Here is a 19,242-nt window from a genome sequence, read left to right as displayed (position 1 = left end):
TGTATTTTCCTCATTTTTATCTTCACTAAGTTATCATGTCTGGTGCCATTTTAGGTGGAATAACTATGTCTGCTAAATTATGCCACAATTTTTTTTTGTTTCGCCATCATCATATTCGTAATGACCCAATCTGTAATTATGCTTGAACTTGCAACTGTAACTGATGCTGTCTTCCCACGTGGGAAACACACTAGCCAAACCAGCCTATTACATCGACTGAGGCATGAAAAGCTGAGACATACACTAAATTCGATTCCCAAACATATGTCTAGCCTAATGGGAAACATGAGTACATGACAACTGTTATGGAATGCAGTCCACTGCTATGTCCGAATAGATGGCAAGACGATGCTAGTTTCACTTAAATTAAAACAAGACCAAAGGCACTAGAGCCTCTGATTTTCCTTTGGAAGAGGGAAGTGGGGTTGGAACGCAACGCCCTCGTGATTCCCCAATTTCACTAAAATTTGCGCTTCAGCGCTTGGTTCTCCTGTCTCAATATGACGTGATACTTGGTGTCACATTCTCAGTGCCCGTTTATGTAATGATGGCTCCTATCTTGCCTCTCATGCATTTACAAGTCTATCACTCTGATTAAATAACGATAGGCAGTAGCTTATAACGTTTTGGTTGTACTAATAAATCAAACATATTAAATCTACATTTAGTTTCTGCTGTCTTGCATAACGTGCTAACTGATAGGTGAATACCAAATACTAGTTGTCGTCTCATATATGAATTCAGATTCCATGCTGATGTTTATGCCCAGTAATTTTTCCGGTCTTGAACTGCGATTAATTACATGTTTCATCGTCAGATAATAACTTCAGAAACATGTGAGTTTAGTTCTGCAAATGAAGGTTGACGTTGAGCATTTCAATCAAATTGGATGCTCATCTTATCAGCATAATGACTTTTAGTGATTCTCCACTAGCAGATATTTCTATTACATACACGTATTCATGAAAATCTTTGTATTATGGAGAGTTAAAATCCCCACTCCCGTTTAGTATTTCAACTGAATACAGAAAAGAGTCTTGCTGACACATAGCCTCTATTCATCAGTTTGTTTCAGTTTAATACTACTTTCTTTCGAGTTGTCGCATCTAAACAGTAAGCACCCTTTCCCTCTGTAACCAGGACCTCTCCAGAGAAATACGCCAATAGCAAGGACTCGCAAGCGCGACTGGTGTCATGCTAAGGAGAACAAATGCAAGAGCTTTTGAAAGGGAAAAAGTAGTTTGCATTCGACAACAATTTGCAGCCGAGAGAATATGATGCCTCTTTGAGCTGCTGAAGAACAAGAAGCATACACTGGATGCCCATCGCATCCACCTTGCTTTTCCTGTTGAAGATTTCATATCGTTTCTACTGCTCGTGCAGTGCTTTTATGCCTGGCAAGATATTAGACTAGCTTGTTATGTATCCACCGCCTGATTGGCTCACTTACTTGTACTGCCCAGCTTCAGTAGTGTCTTTGTTTGAACTTTGAACTGAGTTTGTTTGCGGCTTTAGTAACCCAAACTCTGTTTGTGCTGAATGTATGGTGGCATACTCATCTCATGCAAAAATGAATTTCTAAGATGCCAACACTGATAGCAATGCGTCAATCCATATTGAGAGAATCATTATTTATAGATGTTCATATATAGAGGATGCAGTAATTACTGGAACTTCATTTTTAGATAGATGCTATCAGGTGGAGTTCTACAAACTACAACCCAGACCCCTCTCCCTTTGTTTTATCTGAAACAAAATGTCCTCTGTCGGTGAAGGTTTTCCACATCCATTATCAATTCGAATTGTAAACTCTGGAACTGATGATAGCCATGATGTTCTCACAACACCATTCTTCAGGCAGATGAACAACCGGCAGAGGATTGAGCTGACACTTGCAGACGTGCCATGATGTTCTTCCAACACCATTCTTCAGGTAGATGAACAATCACAGGCCAGCAACAAAGCATTTAATCAAACACTTGCAGTATCATCAGTCACCACACCAGTACGCAGTTTTGTAAGGCTGGCGCATACTTTAAGAAAAAACTTTTTAACCATAATTATCAGTTATATGCCACACACAAAATACATCATTAGATATGCATTCAGAAGAAGTTTCCAGTGATATAAATTTTGTGTCACGTAACTCATATTTTGGTGATTTTACTCCTAAAAGGTTAGAGTTCTTCGTTAAGCTCGTTACTTTGGAGTTGAGTGGACTCCTAAACGGTCAGAGTCCACTGAGAGCATCCAAGCATGTGGATTTGCGTCGATAAAGTAAGGTCAGATCACCTCAAGATTTACCCTTGTTGGTCGAGGTTGAACTTTGTGGCCAAAGCTCAAGGAGAAGAAGGCTAGGTGTCTACTGCATGTCCAACGAAGAGTCGAAGATTAGAATCCCCTATATTTGAACTTTAGGCAAAAAAATGGCATTGTGTTTGTGTGCTCCTCTATTGGTTATTTAGATCCTCTCTTTTATTTGTGTTTAGTGTAGCCCTGGATAGTATTTACTTGTTAATCTCTTTTTTACTAGATTTATTTTAGAGAGCTTATATATATCCAATTTCTTTTTTTGAGGGTATATATCCAGTTTCTATAAAATCAACAAACTGGTAAAACTTTGCAGGCACATATTCACTCCCTTTCTAGTGGACATATCTGACCCTCTAGTATCTAGGTAGGAGACCACATCTTTTTTCTAGACAGGTGGGAAATACCCGCGTGGTTCGGATCCCAACACATACCACTCCCTTGCGTAAACATTTCCACAACTAATGTTCTGCTCGCTATTGGCGCCGACTATCCATTTTCGCTTTGCTGACGAACATAGTTGGTGAGGAGGCGACATATATAGACAATAAGAATGGTGGCTAGGAGGACTCGGATTTGGCGGAGTCGGGCGGTTTCATCTGATAACATATCTTGTGCTCCCGGTGTTCCTATGACAATTGGTGCACGAATGCAAAAAGGCAACACTAAAAGTCCTCAAGGATTCTAAAAATAATTTGATTAAATAGAAATAAAATGTGTATATATGTCAAAAATTCCAATTGTAAATTCAACTCGCAATGCAAGAAGAAAAATTAGCATTCATGAATTTAACACGGCCCGCTTGAAACTTCTCTCACTCGTCACTGTCATTCCATGTCCTTCGATCCTGCATGAGTCGGGCTACCCCATCGGACTTGCAACCAGTCAGGTTAGGCAACTAACTCCGTGGTTACCTCCTACTCCCTCCGTTCCAAAATACTTGACTTCCATTTGTTCGAAAATGGATGTACCTATATACTAAAACATGTCTAGATACATCCATATTTTCACAAATGGAAGGCATGTATTGTGGAACGGAGGGAGTTTGTGGGAGGTCCTATATGGCGCAGCACACACGCAACCCCTGCTGCCCCCCCCCCCACCCCCAAGCCCATTTTTGGGGGCCCATGAGCGGCAGCAGGGAGCCCCCATTTTCTTGTTTTTTTTTCGTTTTTGCTTTTTATTTTTAAATAATTTGGCTTTCCAAAATTCAAAAAAATGCGAAATTCAAAAAAGATCATGGAGCCAAAAAAATCCCTGAATTCAAATAATGTTCATGAAATTAATAAAATTTTCGTGAATTTGGATATTGGTGAACATTATATTATCATATGTTTTTTTTTGAATTTGATGAACATTTTTAGAACTTGATGAACAAGTTCTAAATTGAAGATTTTTTTTGGAAAATTAGATGAAAATTTTGAAAAATGTATGAACATTTTTAGAAATTACAGTGAACATTTTTCGAATAAGATGAACATTTTTCTTTTTTTAAACTTCATGAACAAATTCTCAATTCAAGAACACTCTTTTTTAAACCGGATGAGCTTTTTGAAAACTGGATGAACATTTTCTGTATTTGATGAACATTTATTAAAATTGTGGTGGACAAATTTCTAATTACATGAACATTTTTTTTAATATATTGAATAAAAAATGTTCAAGATTAAAAAAGGGGGGAAAGATAAAAAAATAAAAATAAACGGAGGTGAAGAAGAAATTAAAAATTGAATAAAGGAAAAAATTGAAACAGAAAAGGAAACATAAAAGAAAAAATGAAAAAAAACTGGGGATCTCGCGCCCCACATAGGCCGGCCAAAAGGGGAGCTAGGGCGTGCACGTTGCGGCGCTAGGGAGCGTCCTACGCGCCATATAGGATCCGCCCTCCTACCTCTCCTTCACGTTTTGTCTTTCTCCTCCCTGCACCACCTCTTCTCCTCCTCGACCCTGACCACCCTATTTTGCGTTGCTCCCTGCGACTCCTAATTTGCCGTCGTTGTTTACAATGCATGACGGCGGGCACTGTCGCACTGTGATGTGCATCGAGAAAGGTTGGTCGCCACGTGCGGGGAAGAAATGCCACAATGGGAAGGAAGAACAATTTGTTAAGCTTATAAGAACATGGGGACAAACTATCCAGATCGACGAGAACAAGGGAAATTATTGAAATTGCCAGAAAAGGTGTGTAGAAAATAAAAAATCCCCTAGCTCGTCACATTTTTATGTGGGGTGCTCTTAATATCTCAAAAAAGTTTTGAGGCAAGCTCGTTGTATCTCAGTGTTTGTGATGACCTGGGCATGTACAGCTCGGCCCGAGCCCAGCCCGGGTTCAATGGGCTCACCGGGCTACGGGCATGATTTTACAGCCCAAAGATAATACGGGTCAGGCCTTTATTTAGTTTCGGTTGGGTTGTGACCAAATCTGAATCCATCCTCGCCCTCTGCCTGCCTAAGAGCATCTCCAACAGCCGCGCTAAAGCGCCGCGCACAAAAAACCTATTAGCGCGCGCACTGCAGCTGGTTTTGCGCGCCCGCCTGCGCTGGCTCCAGCAGCCGCACTGAAATGCAGCGCGCGCGCCGCTCCAGCAGCGCGCTAAAATGCAGCGCGCGCGACTCGCCGTGCATTTTGCATATATGGATATTTTGGACAAAAATGAACATGTAAAATTTGACACAAACAAGTTGATGAATAAAAGTTCATGCCCATAAGTTCATCAAAATCATGCCCACAAGTTCATCCAACCAAGTTCAAATGCAAACTAAAAGTTCAAGACATGAAAGACATATCAAGCTTCATCTTCATCTTCCTCTTCTTCGTCTTCGTCCTCTTCCGAAGACGACTCTTCCGCCTCCGAAGATGAACCTTCCTCCCTATCCTCATCACGCACCGCATCACGCACCGCATCATGTGAAGCTTCGACGGTGTTGGCAAGATCTTCAACGACATCTTCATGGGAATGTGTGTGAGAAGCCATGACGGCCGGAGGTGCACCCATGGCGGCCGGAGGTGCACCCATGCCTCCCATGAGAGAAGCAAAACTCATGCCTCCCATGGCGGCCATAGCGTCGGAGGGTGCTCCAAAGCCACCCATGCCTCCCATGGCGGCCGGAGGTGCACCCATGCCTCCAATACGCGTCTCTACTTTGATCACCTCCAATGGATGGATCCTTCGACACATGCAAATAAGTGTAGCATAGTAACTTGTCATCGGTGGTGGAGTAATTGCCCGCTCTTCCTCTCGGCGCCTCGACAATTCCCTCACCCTCCTCGTCCACCTCAAACTCATGGTCTTCGAAATGGATGTCATTGGTTTGAGACCAATGCGAATTGTTGGACCCAACACCCATAGTGGACATGTATGCATCATCGCTGAGACTACAATTTTTTTGAACAATGCAAATAAGCTATCTATATGTAAAATGATGATGCATTGAACAAATAAGAAGAAAAAAGTACTTGGACATTTTTTCACCTTGGGGGCATTTTGTCGAACACGTGGTGCGCGTCGGCGGCCGGCTCAACGAGTGAGCTTGCCGGCACTTCGGTAGCCGCCGCGGCTGTCGAACGCCCTGCAAGCTTTTTTCCCCTCGCCATGCCGGAGCCGTCCGCCACCTTGTTCTTCTTCGCGGATGTTTTGCCCTTCTTCGCCCGCGCCGCATTGGGTACCTTCTTCGACGGTGCGGCGGTGGCACGGGATGGCGCCGGCGCCGTAGTCATCCGCGGCGGCAAGAAGAGGCTGCGCGCGAGGCCGACGCTCGGCGGAGCTCCGGCGGTGGCGACGCCAGCGCTCGCCGCGCTAGGGTTTCCGGCGGCGGGGGCGGCGGCGGCGGCGGGGGGTCGCGGATGTACAGCGGGGTGAGCGGGGCGCCGGTGTGGCGTCCATGGCGGGGGGCAGGGCGCCGGCGCCGGTGCGCGCGGGGCGTAGGACGAGGAGAGGGAGAGAGTGCGGGCGCGAGCGCTCGAGTGTGCCCCGCGCTGTAGCTGGAGCTCCAAATACACCGCGCGGATAAGTGTTTTTGACCGCGCGCCCAACCCGTTATCGCGCGCGCGCCGTTTTTGCGCGCCCGCTGGAGCGAGCCGCCACGTTGCGCGCGCGCGCTAAAAAGGTCTATTTTGCGGCGCGGCGCTAGTTTAGCGCGGCTGTTGGAGATGCTCTAAACCCTAATGGCGCAACGGCTCCAAGATGAACTCATGGAGGAGATCTTCCTCCGCCTCCCCACTGCCGCCGACCTCGCCCGAGCCTCCGCGGCCTGCGTCTCCTTCCGCCGCGTCGTCGCCGGCCATGCCTTTCTCCGCCGATTCCACGGCCTCCACCCGCGGCCCCTCCTCGGCATCCTCTGCGGCGTCTTGACCCCGGCCCAACCGCCCCACCCTTCCGCCGCCGCGGCAGCCACCCTTGCCGATGTCAACTTGTCGTGCGCCATTCTCCTCCCCCCGTCCCGCGACCGTTGGTGCCGCCGTGACGACCGCGACGGCCGCGCCCTTTACTCCCCCGTATGCGAGGGGGCCGGCGTCGACTACAACCGCCCGGACCTGGTTAGGGTGTTCGCTGTCTGCGACCCCCTGCACCGGCGCTACCTGCTTCTGCCCGCCGTCCCCGACCATCTCGCCGGTCAAGTCCATCAGCCCGACATCATGAAATGCGAGTCCTTCCTTGCTCCTCCTGGCGGCCATGAGAACTCATCATTCAGAGACTTCAGAGTCATGTGCTTAGTGTGGTGCACAACCAAGCTCGTCCTCTTTGTCTTCTCCTCCTGCGCAGGGCAATGGCTCCCTGATCCTGTTACATTTGATGTGTTCCCACGCTCGGGTGCGCTTAGGGCATCTCCAGCCGCGCCCCCAATAGGCCCTCCCCAGGCAATTTTGCCGCGCCGGCAACAAAAAAGGCCCCAGTCGCGTCCCCAGAAGCCCGTTTTTCGCCGGCTCGGGCCAAAACTGGTGCCGGCGGACCCAGGCCGAACTCGGCGCCCTGGGGGGCGCTTGGGGAGCCGGCGCAAGCGAAAAAGGCGCGTGGGCCCGCCCTGGAAACGACCCGAGGGTCTTTTCTCGCCGTTTCTTGACGCTTTTCCCTCGCATCTCTCCCGCTTGCTCGCCTTCCTCCCGCCATTCTATCCCTTTCTCCCGCTCGCTCGCCTCCTCCCGCCAAACCCCCTCCCGCTCGCCGCGAAGAAGCACGCCATGCCGACGAAGAAGTACGCCATGCCGCGCGCGGTGGAAACCGCGACTGGCGCCATGGCCCAGCCGAAGCCGAGGAAGCCGAGGGCGCCGCCATCGAAGCCACCAGGCCTGTCGAACGCCAAGTGGAGGGTAGAAGTTCAGCGGCGCGAAGCGGCACTGCCGACAGGCGGAACAGTGCCATAGCCAAGAAGGCCCGCGACAATGCGGCGCGCGCAGCGGCGTCTTCCTCATCGGTCGACCAGGCGGGGATGAATCCACCCGTCGTCAGCCACGCCCAGTACGCGCCCTGGGGACAGCAAGGCGCCGGATCTCCATGGGGTTCATCGTCGCCCGGCTACGCCGACGGCGACGCGCATGGCGGGTTCAACCCAAACGTGACCTTCCCTCATGGTCACCCCGCTACGCGCACGCCCTCGCCCGCCTTCGTCGGCGTGCAATACCCTCCATACAACTACTCGCTGCCCGCCTCCTACGCGTCCACACCGACGCCCCATCTCTACCGCGGACCGCTACCCTTCTCGCACCTCGGCGACACCGACGACACGGGAGCCGACATGGACGACATCATCGCGACAGGATCGACCGCGGCCGCCGAGTCTCCCGGGTTCGCCACCCAGGACGAGGTAGTGGACCTCAACGGCGACATGGAGGCCGAGCTCGGCTACGTCTACGGCGACAACGCGCAGGAACCCGAGGAGGAGGAGGAGGAGGAGGAGGAGGAGGAGGAACCGGCTCCTGTTCCGACGAAGGGGCGACAGAAGAAGAAGAAGCGGGCGGCTAGGTCAGGCGAACCGCGCATCAAGTGGACGTCCAAGGAGGAGGAATGCCTCGCCGAAGCATGGAAAGTCGTCTGCCTCGACCCGACCACCGGCGCGAACCAGAGCTTGGACACGTACTGGGACCGCATCAAGGCCGAGTTCGACGAGCGGAAGCTCGTCGACTCCTACTTCAAAGGCGTGTACATGTAGCGCGACTCCAAGGCGATGGCGAACCATTGGGGGCGTATCCAGTTGGCGTGCAACAAATGTGGGCGTATCCAGTTGGCGTGCAACAAATGGGGGCGTATCCAGCGGGGCGGACATGCTCCAGAGCAACGACGAGAAGCTCAAGGCGTGGTACCTGGTGTAGCGCAGCCTCATCCTGAACGAGCTGCCGACGGCAACGCCGACGACGCCGATGACGCCCACGACCACACGGACGCCAAGCCCACCCAGCAGTGCCGAAGCCGCGCCGACGCAGCCCTGCGACGAAGCAGGTCCGACACCGACGAGCCCGCGCACGCCGACTCCGCCAACGCCTGGAGCCGACCAAGCCGAGTGAATCGTTGCGCACGGCGGCCCTCTGTTTTTTGTAACGCCAGACTACGTCCGATCGCCGGATTTGCGGCGTCTTTTGAGAGCGGGAACGACCAAGTTTGAATTTCCCGCATCCTGGGGCCGGCGCGTGGGGCGTGACTGGGAGCTAGGTCGCCCCCAGGGGCCGAACTAGCGCCGGCACGCCCCAGGCCGCTCTATTTCACTGGTAGAAAAAGAGGCTTCCGTCCAGCCCCATTAGTCGCGAAACTGTAGGAACCGCGATTAATGAAGTCTTTAGTCGCGGTTCGGCAGACGAACCGCGACCAAAGGCCTGGGCCCAGGGCGCTCGGTGGCCAGCTGGTGCACGTGAGGGGCTTTAGTCGCGGTTGGCCAGGCCAACCGCGACTAAAGGTGCGCAAAGGCCTTTAGTCGCGGTTGGCCAGGCCAACCGCGACTAAAGCTCCTCCCCTATATATACCAGTTCAGCACGCTCACTTAGCCATTTGGTGCCACTTCTCTTCACAAGCTTCACAAGGGGGTGTAGGTTTGCTTTTGGTTCCTCTTATGCACACAAGGTGTTTGATGAAATGCCCTAAGAGGGTGAAACAAACATGATATGAAGTGTTGGAGCCACACTTGAGGTTCCTCATTTATTTTTTCCTTCTCGATCGCGGTTAGCAACTTGAACCTTTCATGCATGTGTGTCATTGATAAAATATGCATGTGTGCAGTTCATTGTTTAATTTATATTGTTTGTAGCTAGTTAGTTTAACAAATGCATGATGGTTAATTATATATTTTATATTATAATAATGCAGATGAATCGGCAATGGATGTACGGTAACCGACTCTCCGGCGAGTTCACTACGGGTTTGAAAGATTTCCTCGTAGTGGCTAATGCGAACAAGCAGGGGGGTTTTGTTATCTGTCCATGTGTTATCTGTAAGAATCAGAAGGGTTACTCTTCCTCAAGAGATGTTCACATGCATCTGCTTCGGCACGGTTTCATGCCAAGCTATAATTGTTGGACCAAGCATGGAGAAAGAGGGGTTATAATGGAAGAAGATGAAGAAGGGGATGATTTCATCGATGAAAGCTATCTTGCTCATTTCGGTGATACTTTCATGGAGGATGCTGAAGGTGAAGGGGAAGGTGAAGAAGAGGCACGTGATGATCCCGTTGATGATCTTGGTCGGACCATTGCTGATGCACGGAGACGCTGCGAAACTGAAAAGGAGAGGGAGAATTTGGATCGCATGTTAGAGGATCACAGAAAGGCGCTGTACCCCGGATGCGATGATGGTCTGAAAAAGCTGGGCTGCACACTGGATTTGCTGAAATGGAAGGCAGAGGCAGGTGTAGCTGACTCGGCATTTGAAAACTTGCTGAAAATGTTGAAGAATATGTTTCCAAAGGATAACGAGTTGCCCGCCAGTACGTACGAAGCAAAGAAGGTTGTCTGCCCTCTAGGTTTAGAGGTTCTGAAGATACATGCATGCATCAACGACTGCATCCTCTACCGCGGTGAATACGAGAATTTGAATGAATGCCCGGTATGCACTGCATTGCGTTATAAGATCAGAGGCGATGACCCTGGTGACGATGTTGAGGGCCAGAAACCCAGGAAGAGGGTTCCCGCCAAGGTGATGTGGTATGCTCCTATAATACCACGGTTGAAACGTCTGTTCAGGAACAAAGAGCATGCCAAGTTGTTGCGATGGCACAAAGAGGACCGTAAGTCGGACGGGGAGTTGAGACACACCGCAGATGGAACGCAATGGAGAAAGATCGACAGATGGTTCAAAGATTTTGCAGCTGACGCAAGGAACATAAGATTTGCTCTAAGTACGGATGGCATGAATCCTTTTGGCGAGCAGAGCTCCAGCCATAGCACCTGGCCCGTGACTCTATGCATCTACAACCTTCCTCCTTGGTTGTGCATGAAGCGGAAGTTCATTATGATGCCAGTGCTCATCCAAGGTCCGAAGCAACCCGGCAACGACATCGATGTGTACCTAAGGCCATTAGTTGATGAACTTTTACAGCTGTGGGGTGGTGTCCGTGTGTGGGATGAGCACAAACAAGAGGAATTTGACCTACGAGCGTTGCTTTTCGTAACCATCAACGATTGGCCTGCTCTTAGTAACCTTTCGGGACTGTCAAATAAGGGATACAATGCATGCACGCACTGCTTACATGAGACTGAAAGTGTACATTTGCCAAATTGTAAGAAGAACGTGTACCTTGGGCATCGTCGATTTCTTCCGAAAATTCATCCAGTAAGAAAGAAAGGCAAGCATTACAACGGCAAGGCAGATCACCGGCCGAAGCCTGCGGAACGCACTGGTGCTGAGGTATTTGATATGGTCAAGGATTTGAAAGTCATCTTTGGAAAGGGTCCTGGCGGACAATCAGTTCCGAAGGGAGCTGACGGGCACGCAGCCATGTGGAAGAAGAAATCTATATTCTGGGAGCTAGAATATTGGAAAGTCCTAGATGTCCGCTCTGCAATCGACGTGATGCACGTTACGAAGAATATTTGCGTGAACCTCCTAAGCTTCTTGGGCGTGTATGGGAAGACAAATGATACAAAGGAAGCACGGCAGGACCAGCAACGTTTGAAAGACCCTGATGACCGGCATCCGGAATGGTTTCAAGGTCGTGCCAGCTACGCTCTGACCAAAGAAGAGAAGGTCATCTTTTTTGAATGCCTGAGCAGTATGAAGGTCCCGTCTGGATTCTCGTCCAATATAAAGGGAATAATAAACATGGCGGAGAAAAAGTTCCAAAACCTGAAGTCTCACGACTGCCACGTGATTATGACGCAATTGCTTCCGATTGCTTTGAGGGGGCTCCTGCCGGAAAATGTTCGAGTAGCCATTGTGAAGCTATGTGCATTCCTCAATGCAATCTCTCAGAAGGTAATCAATCCAGAAGTTCTACCACGGTTACAGAACGATGTGATCCAATGTCTTGTCAGTTTCGAGTTGGTGTTCCCGCCATCCTTCTTCAATATTATGACGCACCTCCTGGTTCACCTAGTCGAAGAGATTTTCGTTCTCGGTCCTGTATTTCTACACAATATGTTCCCCTTCGAGAGGTTCATGGGAGTATTAAAGAAATATGTTCGTAACCGTGCTAGGCCAGAAGGAAGCATCGCCAAGGGCTATGGAAATGAGGAGGTAATTGACTTTTGTGTTGACTTTGTTCCTGACCTTAAGCCGATTGGTCTTCCTCGATCGCGGCACGAGGGGAGACTAAGTGGAAAAGGCACGATCGGAAGGAAATCAACGATATGTATGGACGGCCATTCTCTGACTGAAGCACACCACACTGTACTGACCAATTCCAGCTTGGTGGCTCCGTACTTTGAGAAACACAAGAATATTTTACGCTCGGACAACCCGGGGAAGCCTGAATCCTGGATTAGGAAGGCCCACATGGAGACTTTCGGCAGTTGGTTGAGAAAACATTTAATGAATGACAATGATGTTGTAGATCAGCTGTACATGTTGGCCAAGACACCATCTTCGACTATAACGACTTTCCAAGGGTACGAGATAAATGGGAATACATTTTACACGATCGCCCAAGATAAAAAGAGCACCAACCAAAACAGTGGTGTCCGCTTTGATGCAGCAACCGAGAATGGGCAAAAGGTCACATATTATGGTTACATAGAGGAGATATGGGAACTTGACTATGGACCCTCCTTTAAGGTCCCTTTGTTCCGGTGCAAATGGTTCAAGCTAACAGGAGGTGGGGTAAAGGTGGACCAGCAATACGGAATGACAATGGTGGATTTCAACAATCTTGGTTACCTTGACGAACCATTCGTCCTAGCGAAAGATGTCGCTCAGGTTTTCTATGTGAAGGACATGAGTAGCAAACCGAGGAAACGGAAAGATAAGAAAACGATCAGTACATCATGCGATGATCCAAAGCGCCACATTGTTCTTTCAGGGAAAAGAAACATCGTGGGAGTGGAGGACAAGACAGACATGTCAGAAGATTATAATATGTTTGCTGAAATTCCGCCCTTCAAAGTGAACACCGACCCAAGCATTAAGTTAAATGATGAGGATGCTCCATGGATACGGCACAATCGTAAGCAAGCAGGGACACAAGGAAAGAAATGATGTGTAATAAATTTATTGTATCAAACCTTTTGTCAAACCTTCAAGGGGTTTTAAAATGAATTAGTTTTATTTTTCTGATTTTTTTGATATATAATTGTATTTTTAAGATTTTAAAATGAATTAGTTTTATTTTTCTGATTTTAAAAGGAAAAAGGAAGAAGAAGAAAGAAGGAAAAAGGAAGAAAAAAACAGAAGAAAAAAGGAAAAACAGAAGAAAAAAACAAACAGAAGAAAAACATAAAAAAAAACAGAAAAAAAGAAAATATGCCACCTACTGGGCCACCACGGCCTGAATACGACTAGAAACCCATTAAAGGGCCAGGATTCAGGCCCGCAGAAGGCCGAGTAGGCCCACAGGCACATAGTGACTGAATAGGCCGGTAAGCCTGCATTTGAGAGGAGCTCGAAGTGGTGAGTGCAGCCGCGCTTATAAACCACTGTCGAAGCCTCTCGGCTAGCGAGGTGGGACTAAACATCCCACCGCACCGCGCCAGTTCTAGCACAGACCTTTAGTCGCGGTTGGGAAGGCGGACCGCGACTAAAGGGTACCCTTTAGTCGCGGTCCGCCTCCCCAACCGCGACTAAAGGGTCTTTCTGCGCGGGAACGGAGGCGGCGCCAAAACCCTTTAGTCGCGGTTGGGGAGGAGGACCGCGACTAAAGGGTACCCTTTAGTCGCGGTTGGGGTGGCGGGCCGCGACTAAAGGGTACCTTTAGTCGCGGTCCGCCTCCCCAACCGCGACTAAAGGTGCGTCTATAAATACTGCACTTAGCAGTTTTGCCACTTCCCATTCTCCTCTCTCTCGACGCCGAAGCGCTGCCCCGGCCGACGCCGACGCCGAAGCCCTGCCCCGACGCCGACGCCGAAGCCCTGCCCCGACGCCGACGCCGACGCCGAAGCCCTGCGCGCCGCCGCCCCCGTCCCCAGTGAGCGCCGCCTCCGCCCGTGCCCTGCCCTTGCCCGCCGCCCGTGCCTTGCGCCCTTGCCCGCCGCCCGCCGCCCGCCGCCCGCCGCCCTGCCGCCCGCTGGCCCTGCCTGCCGTCCTCCGGCCCTTGCCCGCCGCCCGCTGGCCCTGCCCTTGCCCGCCGCCCATCGTGGGAGAAGAAGAAGGAAGAAGAAAAAGGAAGAATAAGAAGAAAGAAAAAGGAAAAAGGAAGAAGAAGAAAGAAGGAAGAAGAAAACAAAAGAAAAACAGAAGAAAAACAAGAAAAAGGAAGAAAAAAGGAAAAAGGAAGAAAAAAAGAAAAAGGAAGAAAACAACAGAAGAAAAAAAGAAAGAAGAAAAAAAAGGAAGAAGAAAAAAAGAAAGAATTTTTAAAATTAAATACGTGAAAATACGTGAAAGAATTTTTTGTGTCTAATAAAATCAATTTTTTGAAATACACGAATAATTTTTAAATTCACGAATATTTTGATATACTGAATTGTTTTAAAGATGAAAAGGATAAAAACAGGAAAAGAAAAAATGAAATGAAATGAAAAAGAAAAGAAAAAAGAGTGTGGCCAGCACCCCCCGCCCTGCACATGGGCCATCCCGACCCCACATATATTCGTCTCCATCCGCATCCCTGGCCAAACCCTAGCCAGTCTACTCCAAGCCTCCCCTCTCCGTGACGCCGTCGTCTGCCGCCCCGTCTCGCGCTCTACCGCGACACCCTCTCCCACCCCTTCCTCGCCCCCTCCTTTCGCCACCGCCCTTTCGCCACCGCCTCCACCGCCACCGCCCGCCCCCTTCTTCACTTAATTAATTTGTTTTTACTACATGTTTTCAGGACTGACATAATGGCGGACGATAGAGCTGACCCGATTATGGACAACTATGATCCGGACGGTGAAGCACATATGTTCGGCATCATAAACGGCGATATTCTATATGTGCCGACCGGAGAAGAAGAAGATGATATCTCTTCTTATCTGAACCTTGACGGTGAAGATGAAGGGCGCCGTCAGCAAGATGATGCCGAACAAACGTCGATAAACGACGATCTTCAAATGGAAGTAGCAACCACCTCCGGCGCCGAGGTATATATATACATTGAGCCTCTGGTGATACAAACTAACTGATTTGAATAAATATGTGTGTACTAACGCGCGCGACTCTTTCTTATTTTAGCCCTCGGCCGGATCGTCGAAACAATCGAGTACGTCGTCAAAGCGTGGCGCAACCAAGACGATGAAACAAGGAGAAACATGCACCATCGAGGTTGTCGACAGTGCAACCGGCAGGCCGCTGGAGCCCCGCAAGAACGCCACCAAGTTTGTCAGCCAATGCGGAGCCATTGTTAGAGACAACGTCTCGATCACTGTCCAGGAGTGGAATGAGCCAAAGAAGGCACGAATTGATGGTTTCACTTTTGTCGATAAGAGAACAAAAAAACATTGCTTCAAGAAGCTTATGGAACATTTCGTTCTACCTCCGGAATACAACAAATTCGATGAGGAGGGTAACAAGATTGAGGAAAACAAGGAGAGGAGGAGGCTAGTCAAACAGTTCGCTCTTCATAAGATGGCCGACGCATTCCGGAAATTCAAGCAAAATCTAGCCCATGACTTTGTCAAGCAGAACAAGACTCCGGATTTCAAAGGACAATATGAGAAACTGAAACATGATTGGCCAGAATTTGTGAAGCAAAAGAAATCGGAGCAGTTCATTCAAATATCGAAAAAAAATAAGGAAAATGCGGCTAAGAAGGAGTACAATCATGTTATGGGGCCAGGAGGGTATCGCCTTTGGGAGCCTAGGTGGGAGAAGATGGAGAACGAGCTGAGGGCGCGAGGAATCCGTCCAGGTACGGAGGGATGGGACCCAAGGGCCAAAAGCTGGTGGTACGGGCATGGGGGAACGCTGAACCCGGAGACAGGGGAGTGTGTTTACCGGGGCAAATTAATTAAACCCACCCAAGCCCTTATTAACGCAATGAGGGATGCTCAACAGGGGAAGATCAAGTTCAACAGAGAGAACGACGCGCTGACAAAAGCCCTCGGGAATCCTGAACACGGAGGACGTGTACGAGGCATGGGGCACATTCCGTGGAAAATAGGGTTCCCCCAGAACGATGACCCGTACGGTTACAGAAGCCGTAAGAGAAAGATGGATCGGGAAGCAGATGTTGTGGCGCGGTTGGCATCGGAAATGGATGTGATGAAGAAAACCATGAGTGTACTAGTAGCCGAAAGAGATGCAGCTCGGGTGCAGCATGAAGATCATCCAGCGGATCTCGGAAGCCAGCAGCGGAGAAGCAGCGTGGCTTCCACGGAGGCCCCACCGGCTGGTGCAGATGCACCGACGATCGAAATTACTGCACCGGAGCCTCTGGTGGTCCAAATTACTGCACCGGAGCCTCTGGTGGTCGAAATTACTTCACCGGAGCATCCTCGCTACCCCGTGGACGATATAAAGGAGATGAAAGAATGTCATCTGTATTATCCTATCGGGAACATGTCCATGAAGGTAGCCATCGGCAGTGCTTTACCATGTTTACCTGGAGCACTCCACCACAACAACCCCATTCAAGATGGCTATGCTCGTGTCACGGTGGAGGACATAGTCCAAGGGTTTGAGGACCTGGAGATTGACATTGCTACACCTGAAGGGGAGAAAAGACTTGGAGATGTCAAGCGCCATTTCATTCTATGGCAAAAGAAGTTTATCAAGTTTCCAGGCGAGGCGCCAAGGACAACAAGTCCACCCCCCTACGGTGGTGGTGGTGGCGGTGGCGGCGGCGGTGGTGGTGGTGGTGGTGGCGGTTCACCTACACCTCCGTCACGTCAGCCGACACCGCCCCCCAGTCCACAACGTCCGGCGGGTGATCAGCCGCCGCCCCCAGTCCTCGTCCGGCGGGTGATCAGCCGCCGCCCCCCAGTCCTCGTCCGGCGGGTGATCAGACGCCGCCCCCCAATCCACCTCCGGCAAAGAAGCAGAAGCAGTCCTGGATTATTAACCCGGACCCTTATGTACCTAAGACCACAAAGGTACCGGAGCCATCACTGAAGCCTCTCCCCACAAGGCCTTGGGAACGTAGTGCCGAGGAAGTCGACGCGGCCGCGGCTGCTGATTTGGAGAAATGGAAGGCGGACTGCAAGAAGAAAAGAGAGCCCGAGCCCAAGCCAGTATTTTCTGATGAGCAAAAGAAGTGGGCTAAGTCATTTTTGAGCACACCGTCCCAAGCCGCGAAGAATCTGCCTAACGACTATGCACGTGAACTTCGCAGGCAGGCACTCATGTTCAAGGAGAACAAAGAGCGGGAGAAGGCCGAAAGTAAAAAAAGCGGGAAACAAGTTGCCCAGCTCGGGGAACAAAGTAAACAATCGATTGCCCCGCTTATAGTGGAAGCCTTCTGTCCGGATGCCCCCGAGATCATACAAGCTGCGGCAGCACAGGGATTGACTGTAACGAGTGCCAGAGAACAAGCGGCCAACTTAGGTATTACTCTTCGTGAACTGTTAGGCCTTGATGAGGCGCCAGTGAAGGAGGTAGTAATTACATATGTCAAGAATGGGCCTCTCGTCGAGCCTGCGCAGGAAAAGGATCTACCTCCACAAATGAAAGGTCTGCTGAAATGGTACAAGGGTTACATAAAAAATAAAAACGCCAAAGAATATATTTATGCGGAAGTTAGACATGAGCATCACTTCAAACATTACTATGTACAAATTGAACTGAGTGAATTGTTCCAGCTTTTCAATCTGCGCGAGCTCGATAAATCTATCATCAGTTGCTACGTTCTGTAAGTGATTTATTAATTTCTACCCCATCTCGTTCATATTGCCTGCACTATATATATGTCCTAACTATATTGTTGTGTCCGCTATTATACATGCAGAATGAAGATTAAGGAATGCAGAGTAAGGAACATCCATGATGTTGGGTTCATTGACCCACACATCGTTAATGGACATGTTGGCGTTACCCCGCCGACGTGGAGGCAGACCTGTGGCAGTTTCTTACAAAGCAGGAACTCAAAAGTGATATTCTATTTCCTTACCATTTTGAGTGAGTGTTTCTGTCTTGAGCACATTCTCTTTTGTTTACTCCATGCATGGTATGTGGCCGGCTAATCGATGAGTTATGCATGACGTACTGTGCATGTATCGTGTCCGCAGGTTCCACTGGATTCTGCTAGTAATTAAAGTTAACACCTCAGAATGTCTCGTCCACGACTCTGTGAATATGGATCCAAAGCTTTGGGGCGGCATGAGAAGAATGCTGCAGAAGTAATTATTTTCATTCATTTGCGCTCTATATCGATCGGCCTATTTCGTTCATTTCCTAATATCAAGTAACTAATTAATAACTCTCTTGTTCATTTAATTTTCTTTGCCTCGTAGGGTTTGGAGACGGTTCGTAGATACAAAGGTCGGTGAATTCAAAAAAGAGCTAGAATTCAAAATGTTAAAGGCTAAGAATGCTGGGGATATTCAGCCACCGGAGACCAATCTATGTGGATACTATGTCTGTGAGATGATCCGGAGATACACCTCTGAGCGGGTTCCGAGTGATACCAATGCTAAGAGGAATAACCTCCGGTGGATGCTTAGTCCAGAAGCTCGCTTCCGACCACTTCAAGAGGAACTAGCTGGATGGTTCAGCAGGGAAGTCCTCCATCCTAAAGGAGAACACTATTACGAGGACGTAGAACTTTATATGCATTAAATCATGTATGGAAACTTGTTCAAAATTGTATATGGTCATCCGATGATATTGAATATATATTGTATATTCCTCTTGAATTCTTTTTGGTTCTAATTTCAAATTTATTTGAAATTGTACATTCATATGCATGTATGTAGTACCGTAGAATATATGAAACTCCTTCAAAATTAAAATAAAGCACAAAAGAAATAAAACAATACAAATTAAACAGAAAACAGGTTTAAGGGGGGGGGGGGGGGCTAAAACCCTAAATCTGCGGCGGCCTTTAGTCGCGGTTGGCCAGAAGAACCGCGACTAAAGGTCCTCCGCCCCGACGGCCACCTGGCGCCCACGTGGACGGGCCTTTAGTCGCGGTTCTTAAGCAACCGCGACTAAAGGTGGGGGCCTTTAGTCGCGCCCGTTCTGTCGTGGTTGCGCAACCGCGACTAATGGCAGTTGCGAACCGCGACCAAAGGCCCTTTTTCCACCAGTGTTTAGGCGCCCTGGGGGGCCGAACGGCTGAAGATGCCCTTAGGCGCCACACTATGCACATGGATGCTTCTGTTGGCATAATTATGAGGCTGACAACTTGCTCGTGCTCGACGCACGCAGGATGGAGTTCTCCGTCGTTGACCTCCCGCTTCCGCCTTCCCCTCATCTGGGCTACTTAGCCGCTTGTCTGCGGGAG

General features: G+C 49.3%; 1 pseudogene; it reads left to right on the top strand.

Moving 5' to 3' along the window:
- The first annotated feature begins 6,475 nt into the window (after positions 1-6,475).
- Positions 6,476-7,025, top strand: LOC123084304 (uncharacterized; annotated as a pseudogene).
- The last annotated feature ends 12,217 nt before the right edge of the window (positions 7,026-19,242 follow it).

The sequence above is a fragment of the Triticum aestivum genome, chromosome 4A (assembly GCF_018294505.1).
Source record: "Triticum aestivum cultivar Chinese Spring chromosome 4A, IWGSC CS RefSeq v2.1, whole genome shotgun sequence".
Classification (NCBI taxonomy): domain Eukaryota; kingdom Viridiplantae; phylum Streptophyta; class Magnoliopsida; order Poales; family Poaceae; genus Triticum; species Triticum aestivum.
The sequence above is the reverse complement of the archived record's forward strand: the minus strand, read 5'-3'. Positions and strand labels throughout refer to the sequence as shown.